The sequence below is a fragment of the Nicotiana tabacum genome, chromosome 5, assembly GCF_000715075.1.
Source record: "Nicotiana tabacum cultivar K326 chromosome 5, ASM71507v2, whole genome shotgun sequence".
Classification (NCBI taxonomy): Eukaryota; Viridiplantae; Streptophyta; class Magnoliopsida; order Solanales; family Solanaceae; genus Nicotiana; species Nicotiana tabacum.
The window spans coordinates 34,293,508-34,304,350 of record NC_134084.1 but is presented as its reverse complement, the minus strand read 5'-3'; the positions used below and the strand labels follow the sequence as shown (position 1 = coordinate 34,304,350).

The following is a 10,843-nucleotide window of genomic DNA, read 5'->3' as shown; positions in this document are numbered from 1 at the left end:
CAAAAACAAACATAAACTTACATTAAATCACTGGATTAAACATGAACTTCAAACAAAGATGAACATGAACTAAATCTATTTTTTAAACAACAAACATGACGGACTAAATGATTCCAACAACATTAATAATTTCTGGAAAAATACATAACACATGAAACAAATTGAAGAAATAATTAATTAAATTTCAATTTGAATCTAACAAACTAACAAATATTTATCTAAACAATAATACAAACATGAAAAACAACTAATTAAACTTTCATTTGAAATCTGAAAAATTAATTTAACAAAGCACATGAACAAACTAAAAAAAAAATTAATTCAAACGATGAACAAAATAAACATTTGCCGATTTTAGATTCGAGAAATATCAAAACAAAATATGGACAAAATAAAACTCAAAAACTACTAACCGGATCGACACGAATATGTATGGACTGTTTCGACAAACCTCGAATAGGAATAAATCTGTCCGGACTCAACGACGAACTCAACGACGAGCTCACCTCCCTTTTAAACTTGACGAACTCAAAACGACGCTCGACGAACTCAACTAAAACTCGACCAAACAGTGCTGGCGATGGCGATTTATGGCTGGACGCAGCAGTCATGCAGCAGCCCAAAGCAGAAACAAGCAGCCAGCAGCAACAATGGTCGACACAACAATGGTGGAAAAGAAGACGAAGGTGAGGCAACAGTGGCTGGTGAAGAAGGAGGCTGACGCAGTAGCAGCTTGACGCAGAAACAGGAGCAGTGAAGCGAAGCCCCGCGTCCATGGCTGGAGCTCGGGAGCTCGACCACCCAACTCGAAGTCGACGAAACGAAGATGATGAAGCAGAAGGATTGTTCATGGGGCAGCTGCGAGCAGCATGGAGGAGCTGGAAGGAGGGATCGTTTACAGTGGGGTTTCCACCATGGGAGGGCAGCTATGGCGATGGTGGTTGACGACGAAGACGTAGCAAGGTGGTGGTGGATGTCGCGGGTTTGAAGATGGTGAAGGAGAAGAAGCAGACGGGCATGGGTTCAAGGCCAGCCATGGATGAGCTGCCATGGATGTGTGTGTGAGAAAACTTGGAGAAGATGGAGAGAAAGAAAAGGGGGGGCGGATCTTCTTTAGGTTTTTTAGGGTTTTTTGGTTTTTTTATTTTTTGTTTTTGTTTTGTGTTGGACAAAAATGAAGAGGGGTTTGGGTATTTGGGTTAATGGGGCAGACCGGGTCGACCCGGTTGGAGATGGACCGGGTCATGGGGAAGGTTGGGCCATTATTTGGGCCTGTAGTTTGAAAATTGAAGAAGTGGCCCAATCCGATTTTTCTTTGTATTTTGTTCTCTTTTCTTCTTTTATTTTCTAAAACTAAATTATAAAAATACTTAAATTATTATTAAGAACTAAATTAAGTTATAAAAACGCAAATTAACTCCCCATAACAATTAACGCACAATTAAGTAATAATTAAGCATAAAATTGTATATTTGGACGTTAAATGCTAAAAATGCAAAAAAATGCCTATTTTTGTAATTTTTTAATTTTTTGTAAACAAATTTAATCAATAACAATTATAGAATTAAATCCTACATGCAAATGCGACATATTTTTGTATTTTTTTATTAATTTACAAATAAACAAACATAGACAAATACAAATAATTATCCAAAAATATCACAAAATCTCACAAAATTGAACACCAAGGAAAATCATTTGATTTTGCATTTTTTGGGAGTAATTCTCATATAGGGCAAAAATCACGTACTTACAATGGCGATTATGATTGAGGATGACGGTGGTGAGTGGTAACAATTAATAATGGCGGGTGGTGGTGGTGGTTTATAATGATGGACAGTGCCAGCTATGTTTGTTGATGGTGATGGGGTGGTTAGTTGTACTAGTTGAGATGGATGAGTTTTTGTTGTGGTTGAGAATGATAGAGGTGGGAGTGGTGGGGATGGTGGGTGGTGGTAGTCGATGATGGTGGCGGCTATGATTGAATATGGTGGTGGTGGTGGTGGGTGGTAGGGTTGTATTGTGGTCTGGGCCCAGGTCAAACGGGTCGGGCCAAACGGGCTTGGGCTTGAGGCGGGCCGGGCTGAGACGGTCCCGGGCCAAACAGTCCCGAGCTAAATGGTCCCAATGTGTGGAACCGGCCCACGGTGATCCTAAGCCCACATGGTCCCAGGCTAAATGGGTCGGGCCCGCAGGCCTAAAAGGCTTTTTTCATTCCGGGCTATTTTTTTAAATTTTTTTTATCTAAGGCACTTTCATTTAAATTATATATGTATATACTAGTATAAATTGCTTATATATAACTATATAAATATATATAGTATATATATTATGTATATATATAATTATATATTGCCTTATGTAATATATATTGCCTTATATATATGTGTATATATATATATATATATATATATATATATATATATATATATATATATATATATATATATACACATACACACACACACGGGCTATTTTTTTTTATCTAAGGCACTTTCTTGTAAATTATATATGTATATACTAGTATAAATTGCTTATATATAGCTATATAAATATATATAGTATGTATATATAAGGGTGTATTATGTGTATATATAATTATATATATATATATATATATATATATATATATATATATATATATATATATATATATAGTTTATATGTATTAGATATATAATATATATACTATATCAAATTTAAACACAAAATAAATTACAAAGAAATATTCAAGGGAATGTCTTATATATTTTACTATTACGACATTAACAAAAAATGGCAATATCTTTCTTAGTCTTCCTCCCCCCAATAGAATGAGCACAACAAGGTATTAATACCACCATTAAAAGGAAAAACAAAACTAAGGAAGATTTGCCAAAATACAAGTTACATGTTAGTCTATGTATTATCTCTAACAAATTTCATAAATCCTTCAAGGTCCGGAGGAATTTCCGTTGGTGGTGGTGGAAAAGAAGCTTGTTGATCACCGCTTCCGGGCGAAGCAGCATCCTGCGCAAGTTCCGCTAGCATTTCTTCATAAGCTTCATCTATCTCCGGTTGTGATTCTGTAGGTCCAAAATTTCTTCTTTCCGAACGGATCCAATCTCTGAAGAGTACTGATTTTTCCAAGCTCTCCCTCATAGACGCTCTATGATCACCGATTTGAAGTCTCGTTTGACTGAATGCGCTCTCCGATGTCACTGTTGAAGCTTGAACACTTAAAATATCTCGAGCCATCCTTGAAAGAACCGGAGAGTGTTTTTGTTTGTCCTTCCACCATTCCAAAACATTGAAGGAGCCGTTGGGATTCTCTGATTCAACTCTCTGCGACAAATAAACTTGAAGCTCATTTAGTTGTGAATTATCACCAAAATTATCACCTTGAGAACCCCTGAACTCCTTCCAAGAACTAAGGGCTTTTAGGCCCGCAGTTCTTTTAGATGCTTGCGAACTAGACGAAGTAGGAGTTGGAACATTTGATCTAGTTTGATCTAAGGCAAGTTGATAAGCATTATAAATTGTTTGAGCATTTATTTTAATTGAGGCTTTTGCATCTCCAAGTGTAGCAAATTCCTCAGCTGAAAGTGATAAAGCATTATAAATTTTTGAATACCAAAAGTGAGGACCTCCTAATTTCATTGTAGGATTTAACAATGCAGCAACACCAAAATAAGGGGGATAGGGAAAAAATATTTTTTAAACTTAGCTTGCATAGAATTAATAGCTTCTTGATAAATTACTCCACCCTCTGAAAATTGAGTAAATAAATCTACAAGTGCTGCAATATAAACTAAACAGTTAGAAATAGTAGGATAATATTGGCCAGATAATTTATTTGTAGCAATATGAAATTGTTCTAAAAAGTCTACAAGCATTTTAACATTACTCCAATCTTGATTTGTAAGGTGCTCATCATCATCACCTCACCTACACGAGTATTATACGTTGCGCTTATTGGGTTCCTATATTCATATGCAACAACTAAACTTTCATACATGTAATTCCATCTAGTCGGACAAGGTTTAGGAACCTTTCTTTCTCTAAGGCCAAATTCATCACATTTTTTAAAATAGTCTCTAAGTCTACTTCTATGGTTTGAATAAAAAAAGTCAATTAAGAGCCATTTTAACCTTTTCAATTTCTACATTTAAAACTTTCATACCAGCACCGATGATTAAATGGTAAATATGACAAATACATCTAACATGAAAAATACTACTAAATGCAGGATTTAGTGTAGTTGTAAGCAAGCCTATAGCGTTAGTGTTACTAGAAGCATTATCCATTGAAACCGACATAATTTTATCTCTAATGCAAAAATATCTACAAATATCTGCAACTGTGTTAGCAATAAACTTACTTGTGTGGCGTGAATTAATTATTCTATAAGCAATAATGCACTTTTGCATTATCCACTCCTCATCTATCCAATGACTTGTAACAGTTAGATAATCACAGTCATTACCACTTCTACCAATATCAGTAGTAATAGCAATGCGACAATCTATATGAGTAAATAAATAGCGCAAATATTGTTCATATTCATGTTTATATTTATAAATATCGCTCTTTACAGTTGCGCGAGGCCATCCTTTATAAGTAAGATTAAAAACTCTTCTAATATAATGCACAAAATGAGGGTTAGAAGGAAAACTATAGGGTAAACACATAACAGTAACCATTTTTGCCAATCCTTCACGATCTTTATTTGGATCATAATATAAAATGCCACCGGTAACAGTGTTAATTCCCAGTTGAACTAGATTTGAGTCTGTACTAGGGTTAACCGTAGTATCTACACTTGTCCCCTCTTACGCAGCTTTCATTTGTAAAAATCTAGCTTTATTTCTAGGGTGTTTCAATATGTGTCTAGTCAAACTACCCGTACTGCTACGGTCTCCAGTAAATTTATGAACTAGTTGAGACCCACAAGTTTTACACTTAGCCTTATTTTGTTCTCTTAGTTGAGTAAAAAAGTACCAAACAAGAGATGTTTCAGGCCGTTTAGCAGGTTGTCTATTAAAAGTAAGGGTTACTATAGGAGGGTCAGGCGGGGCATCATTTGGGTTATTAACAGGACTAGTAGGTGTATCATCTAAATCCGGTTGCGTTTCATCTAAATCATCATTTTCCTCATCATTTTCAAAGATAGTTTCATTAGGATAAAGAGCATTCATAACTTCTTCATTTAATTGTTGACCCAGTGCAACATCATGAAAAAATTGACTATCGGAAAATTGAAAACAAGGGTTATCACTATCAAGAATAATAGGTGGAGGAGGACGGGTAACAAGTCTGGGTCGGGGAGCCGGGGGAAGAATAGTAGCTTGGCTACTAGATTCACCAATTTTAGATTTTCCCTTACCCTTACCACCAAAAAAAATTTCAAAGAAAATGTCATATTAATTATAATTATACTAAATAAAACTAACAAAACTATAATATTAAAACTTAAGAGTTGAAACGAGTTTACCGAATTGACGAACAACTTCTTGAAAATTGAATATCGTTGAAGACTTGAATACTTCAATTCACCAACTTCACAATTTTTCACGAAATTGCAATAATAAAGTAAGAAATTATAGAAGAAAATTAGAGAGAGATTGAGAGATATTGATGAATTTGTGAGTAAAAATGAAAGAATGAGGGGTATTTATAGTTGAGAATTGGGAAAAAATGTAATTATAAAAAGTTTGGGGTTAAAGCAAAGTTTGGGGGCCAAATGACTATTTTTTAAAGTGCATAACGGACCAATTTTGAAACCCAACGGTCAGATTTTAAAATCTAGTCGTTGGGCATTTTTTTAATTTTTTGTTTTTTGCCGTTGGGGCCCGTTTAGCCCATTGGGCCTGGTTGAACCGGCCCAGACCCGCCTGCCGGTCCCAGGCTCACGGCCTATTTGTGTTGAACAGGCCCGCCACGGTCTTTTGCACCACTTAAGCCCAAGCCCACTTGAACCAGCCCATTAGGCCTGTTTGGACCGCGGTCCTGGGCCCAGACCGGCCCACAGTACAACCTTAATGGGTGGCATGGTGGTAGGCGATGGAGGCAGTTAATAATGAATATGAATGATAACATCTTAATAAAATTAAGTCTCTATTATAGATCTTAACTATACAGACCTATTTAGACCTATTAAATGGTTGTTAAGTAAAAAAATAAACACACTTAATGATTAAGATCTGAATAATTAAGATTCAGACTTTAAAAATAAATGCATTTAATGTCTGAGATCTGAATGATTAAGATTCAACCTTCCATTAAGTGCAAACAAATGAGGCCTTAGACTCACACCATGATTTAATTGTACTATTTGAGTTATTCTTGCATGTTTAAATACTTTAATTTACATTTATCTTGAGATTAGACTCGCGTAAAATATCAGACTTGCTATTTTAGATACTTGACGAGCTACTTGATTAGCCGTGATTGTACTTTTCTTTACGAATTTCTTCCGCGTTGTGCGTATTCGTCCGATTATTTTTCTCGAATTTTATAACTCACACATATATTCATGAATGAGGTCAGTGACCCGTCAAAGTTTCATATTTTAATGGGATCGGGTTGAACGTCCCAGCAATACTCTTATAGGATCGGGTCGTTCGGCTCGACGGTATCATGTAACACACCCTTATGAAATATGGCCGTTCGTCTCGGTAGAGTAACATATTCTTAGGGATCAGGCCATTCGCCTCAGTAATATCATGTATAATATTCTTATGGGATCGGGTCGTTCGCCTCGGCATGATTATGTGTCACACTTTTATAGGATCAGGCCATTCCGCTCGGCAGTTCTATAAAATATTCTTATGGGATCGGGCCGCTTGCCTCGGCAGAATCATGCAAAATATTTGATAAGGAGTCCGCGTACTCATGAGTTTCTTGACTTGAGATGTGATTGTTGATTTGATGTTGAACATTACATATTCCATTTGAGGAGATATCCGATAATTGAGAACTTTTGTTCACTTTTCAGTTGTAGACTGTATTATTTGCGTATATATATTCTCACTGTTTACTTACCATGTTTCATATTTGTCTATCTTATTATATTTGATTTATACGACCACTAGTAAGTGTGAATGTCGACCCCTCGTAACTACCTCTTCGGGGTTAAGGTAGATGCTTACTACGTATGCGTTGATTTATGTACACACGCTACACTTCTGCACTGAATGTGCAGGTACTGAGGCATGTACATTAGGTTGTCATCTTGGCACATTGGCGCAGCTGCTGAAGGGACTTTATGGTGAGTTGAATTCTATGCTACGATTCGCAACACACAGAGTCTCCATCTTATTCAGTTATTATATCTTGTATATTTTATATTCCAGGCAGATATTGTGGTAATGTTGTATTGTTCTAGTAGATGCTCTTGCTCTTGTGATACTGAGTTTTGGGTGTTCTTAGTGAATGTTCATTATTTTATTTTACGTTATTATTATCACGTCACTTTATGATTTATTTATATTTGAAAATTTGCTAAAGAAAAAGTACAGGTTTCTATGAGTACTAGATTTTATTCTATTTATTTAATAAAATTCCTGATTTTAAAATTTTAAGATGGATAGTTAAGTGGAGGTTCATGCGTTGGTTTGCCTAGCAGCATAATTGGGTGCCATCACGACCTATTATTGGATTTGGGTTGTGACATGTACCTTTCAGTAGATGCTCATGCACTCATGACACCGAATTTTGAGGATTTAGATTTTGCTCATGATTGTATTCTATATGATTTCGGGTTTATATTTCGTCCACATTCGAACATATAAAATAATAACATCTCTAACACTCTTTATTTATTTAACTATTTTGAAATGAATTTTGGATTTACTATTAACGTATTGATTTAATTGTTGGCTTGCCTAACAGTAGAGTTAGGCGCCATCACGATCAATTATGGGATTTGGGTCGTGACATCAATCGGGTCTGAGGTAGGGTCGAAATCGGAGTCGCTCTCGAGGTTCAAGTTCAAGGTTAGTGTCGAAGGTTAGGATATGGGTCGAATGTTGGGGTCGAGGTGAGTTTTGGGGCTAGGTTAGGGTATGTGTCGAGCTTAGGCCCGGCTGCAAACCCCAACCCTGACTCCAAACCAGGCTTGAAACCACAACCCATATCCTAAACCCAAGATGAACCCTCACCCCCACCCCAAATCATGATATCAAATCTGAACCTCCATACCAACACCAACATCCATCCCTGGCCCCGAATCCAATCCCCTATCCCAACCAAAACACCCTACCCCGAACCGCACATGTAACTTAAAACCAAACCCCAAACCCCGACTTTAACTCTGAAATCCGTCCTAGACACTCGATCACAATCCCTACACTTGATCCCGACTCTGAACCCCATCCCCACCCGGAACCCCAATTATCTAACCCTGACCATCAAGCTCAAACCTCGACCCTGACTCCAAACCCTAACGCCCAACTCTGACACTGACCCTGAACTTTACACCTGACGATGACACCCGACCTCGACCCCGAACTCAACCTTGAACCCTACCCTAAACCCAAACCACGAACCTCAACCACGACACCCATCCATGATCTCGAATCCGAACCCTAATCCCAAACCTTTGACACATATCTTATCCCTCGACCTTGTACCTCATACCTAACCCCATCCCTGAACCTTGAACATTGATCGCGATCCTGACCCCGAACCTCAACCCTAAATCTTGACCTTGAGAGAGAAGTGGGAGGGAGGAAGGGGTTGTGGTGACATGGTGGGTGTAGGTACGGGATGGTCAGGGCGAGGTCGAGGGTCGTATGGCGGGGATATCGAGGGTGGATTGTGGAGTTGAGGATGGGGTTAGGGAAGGTTGAAGGAGAATTTTAAAAAATAGTTTTATATTTTTTCTAGGAAAGTCATTTTTTTCTGATGAGAGAAAAATGAGTTGTTAAGAAAATTATTTTTCAAAATATCTAAGTTAACTAAACATGAAAAAGTAGAAAAAAAATTCAACAAAAATATTTTCGTTCATACAAAACACACCCTATGAATTTGCTAATTTTTTATATTATGATAAGTACATACCTCTATCATGTTACACATGCTTGATCACTTGTTATGGATACTAATTTATTTTTATAATATAGTTTCTCTTAGATTGATTATTTCATCTCTTAGAGTGCTTGGTCCAAAATTATTGATGGATTCTTCTTGCATACGCAATTTGATATTGTGACTCGACTCCCCAAGTGGTGGAATTTCACTTCCTCATAAGTTAAGCTATTTGAAGATCATTAATTTTCTTCATTCATAGATTTCTTTAAGAGTATATAATGATTTGAACTAATGTATCAAGTACATTGTCGGGTTGATTATGTTGGTATTAAGGCACTCAAATGGTTGAAACAAAAATAAAGCTTGAATTAAGTATGAATCCTGCATGGGACACGCAGAAATTGACGAAAAGGCATGGGACACGCCGAGAAATTCTTGCATGAATATTGGTACTCTAAGACCAACTTGCTTATTATATAAAGAAGAAAATCAAAGTCTATCCCTCGTCAAAACTTACAAGAAAAGTAAATTTATATTTATCCCAAGTCCTAAGAGAGTTAAAAAAAAATTAATAGCGACTTTCAATGCAATCTTCATCCTCGTATAACAACTGTGAATCCCACACAACTGCATTCTACTTGTTATTCTTTGTCTTTGCCTTTCCACAGATAAAGCATAACCTCTTCACCTGCACTATCATTTACTCATCTCAAGGTTTCGATCTAGTATGCAATTGAGAGACATTGCGAGTAGAAAACATATTTTTTTGTCAGTTGAATGGTTCTGTTACCTTTGTCCAAGGCCATCTATTAGTTGTTATTGTTGCACGTTTCAATGATCTTATCACCAATAAGCTTTTGGAGGGAGCTTTGCATACTTTCAAGAGTTAACTCGACAGATGTTGACGTTATGTGGGTTCTTGACTATTTTTTATCATGGTTGGGAAAGTCATAGAAATAGTAAGCAATATTCTATATTGGAGTTGTGACCAGAGGTGATATGTCTCACTATGATGATGTGACATGCATCTCGAGTACTTTCAGCAGATCTAAATTATGGTACTCCTTGCATATTTGGTGTTTTGACATGTGATACCTTGAAGCAAGCTTTCAATTACGTCAGTGAAAATCTGGGAATAAAAGTGTGTCGAAGCAATATTGACAGCTAGTGAGGTAATGTCTTTGTTTGAGCACAACCTGAAGCCTTAACAGGTGGAAAAGCCCTTCTTACGAGCTCACTGTTTATTACAAGAATATTATTGTAATTCTTACCTTTGAAAATTAAAGAATCTTGTTCGCATCACCATTTGAAGTAGCTGCTCAGACACCCGATTTGATTGAACCTAGCCATTTTGGAGAAAAAGAAAGAAAAAGAAGATCCCTCCTCTACTTCTTGGCTTTCTTCCTCGCCTACTCTTTACCTCTAGCTGTAATCCCTTTAAAAGTTTTTGGAGAAATATTCTTAGACAAAGTTACACTTATTTCAAAATTTATATTGGACAATAGTATCATTTCTTATGCTGAATTTATTGACGTCAAATTGGTTCAATGCGAATTGCGACTTCGAGAAAAAATATGGTTGAAGCAAAACAATTCGCCGAGCTCTCAAAATCAACAATTTGAACTCAACTTGAGAAATTGCATAGGTTAATTAATTAGAAGACGATATTGGCCGAAGATAGATGTCCTACTTGTCCAAGGTTTACTTCTCTCAAGCGTCTCAAAAGATATATAATAGCTCAATTACTCTATGCCAATATAGCTTTAAGCATGCTACAAGTAATTGCACCAATGCACACAATTTTTTATTTATATTTTAAAAAAGAAATAAC

General features: G+C 36.5%; 1 pseudogene; it reads left to right on the top strand.

The window, feature by feature from the left end:
- The first annotated feature begins 826 nt into the window (after nt 1–826).
- LOC142180746 (6,7-dimethyl-8-ribityllumazine synthase, chloroplastic-like) lies at nt 827–10,444 on the top strand (annotated as a pseudogene).
- The last annotated feature ends 399 nt before the right edge of the window (nt 10,445–10,843 follow it).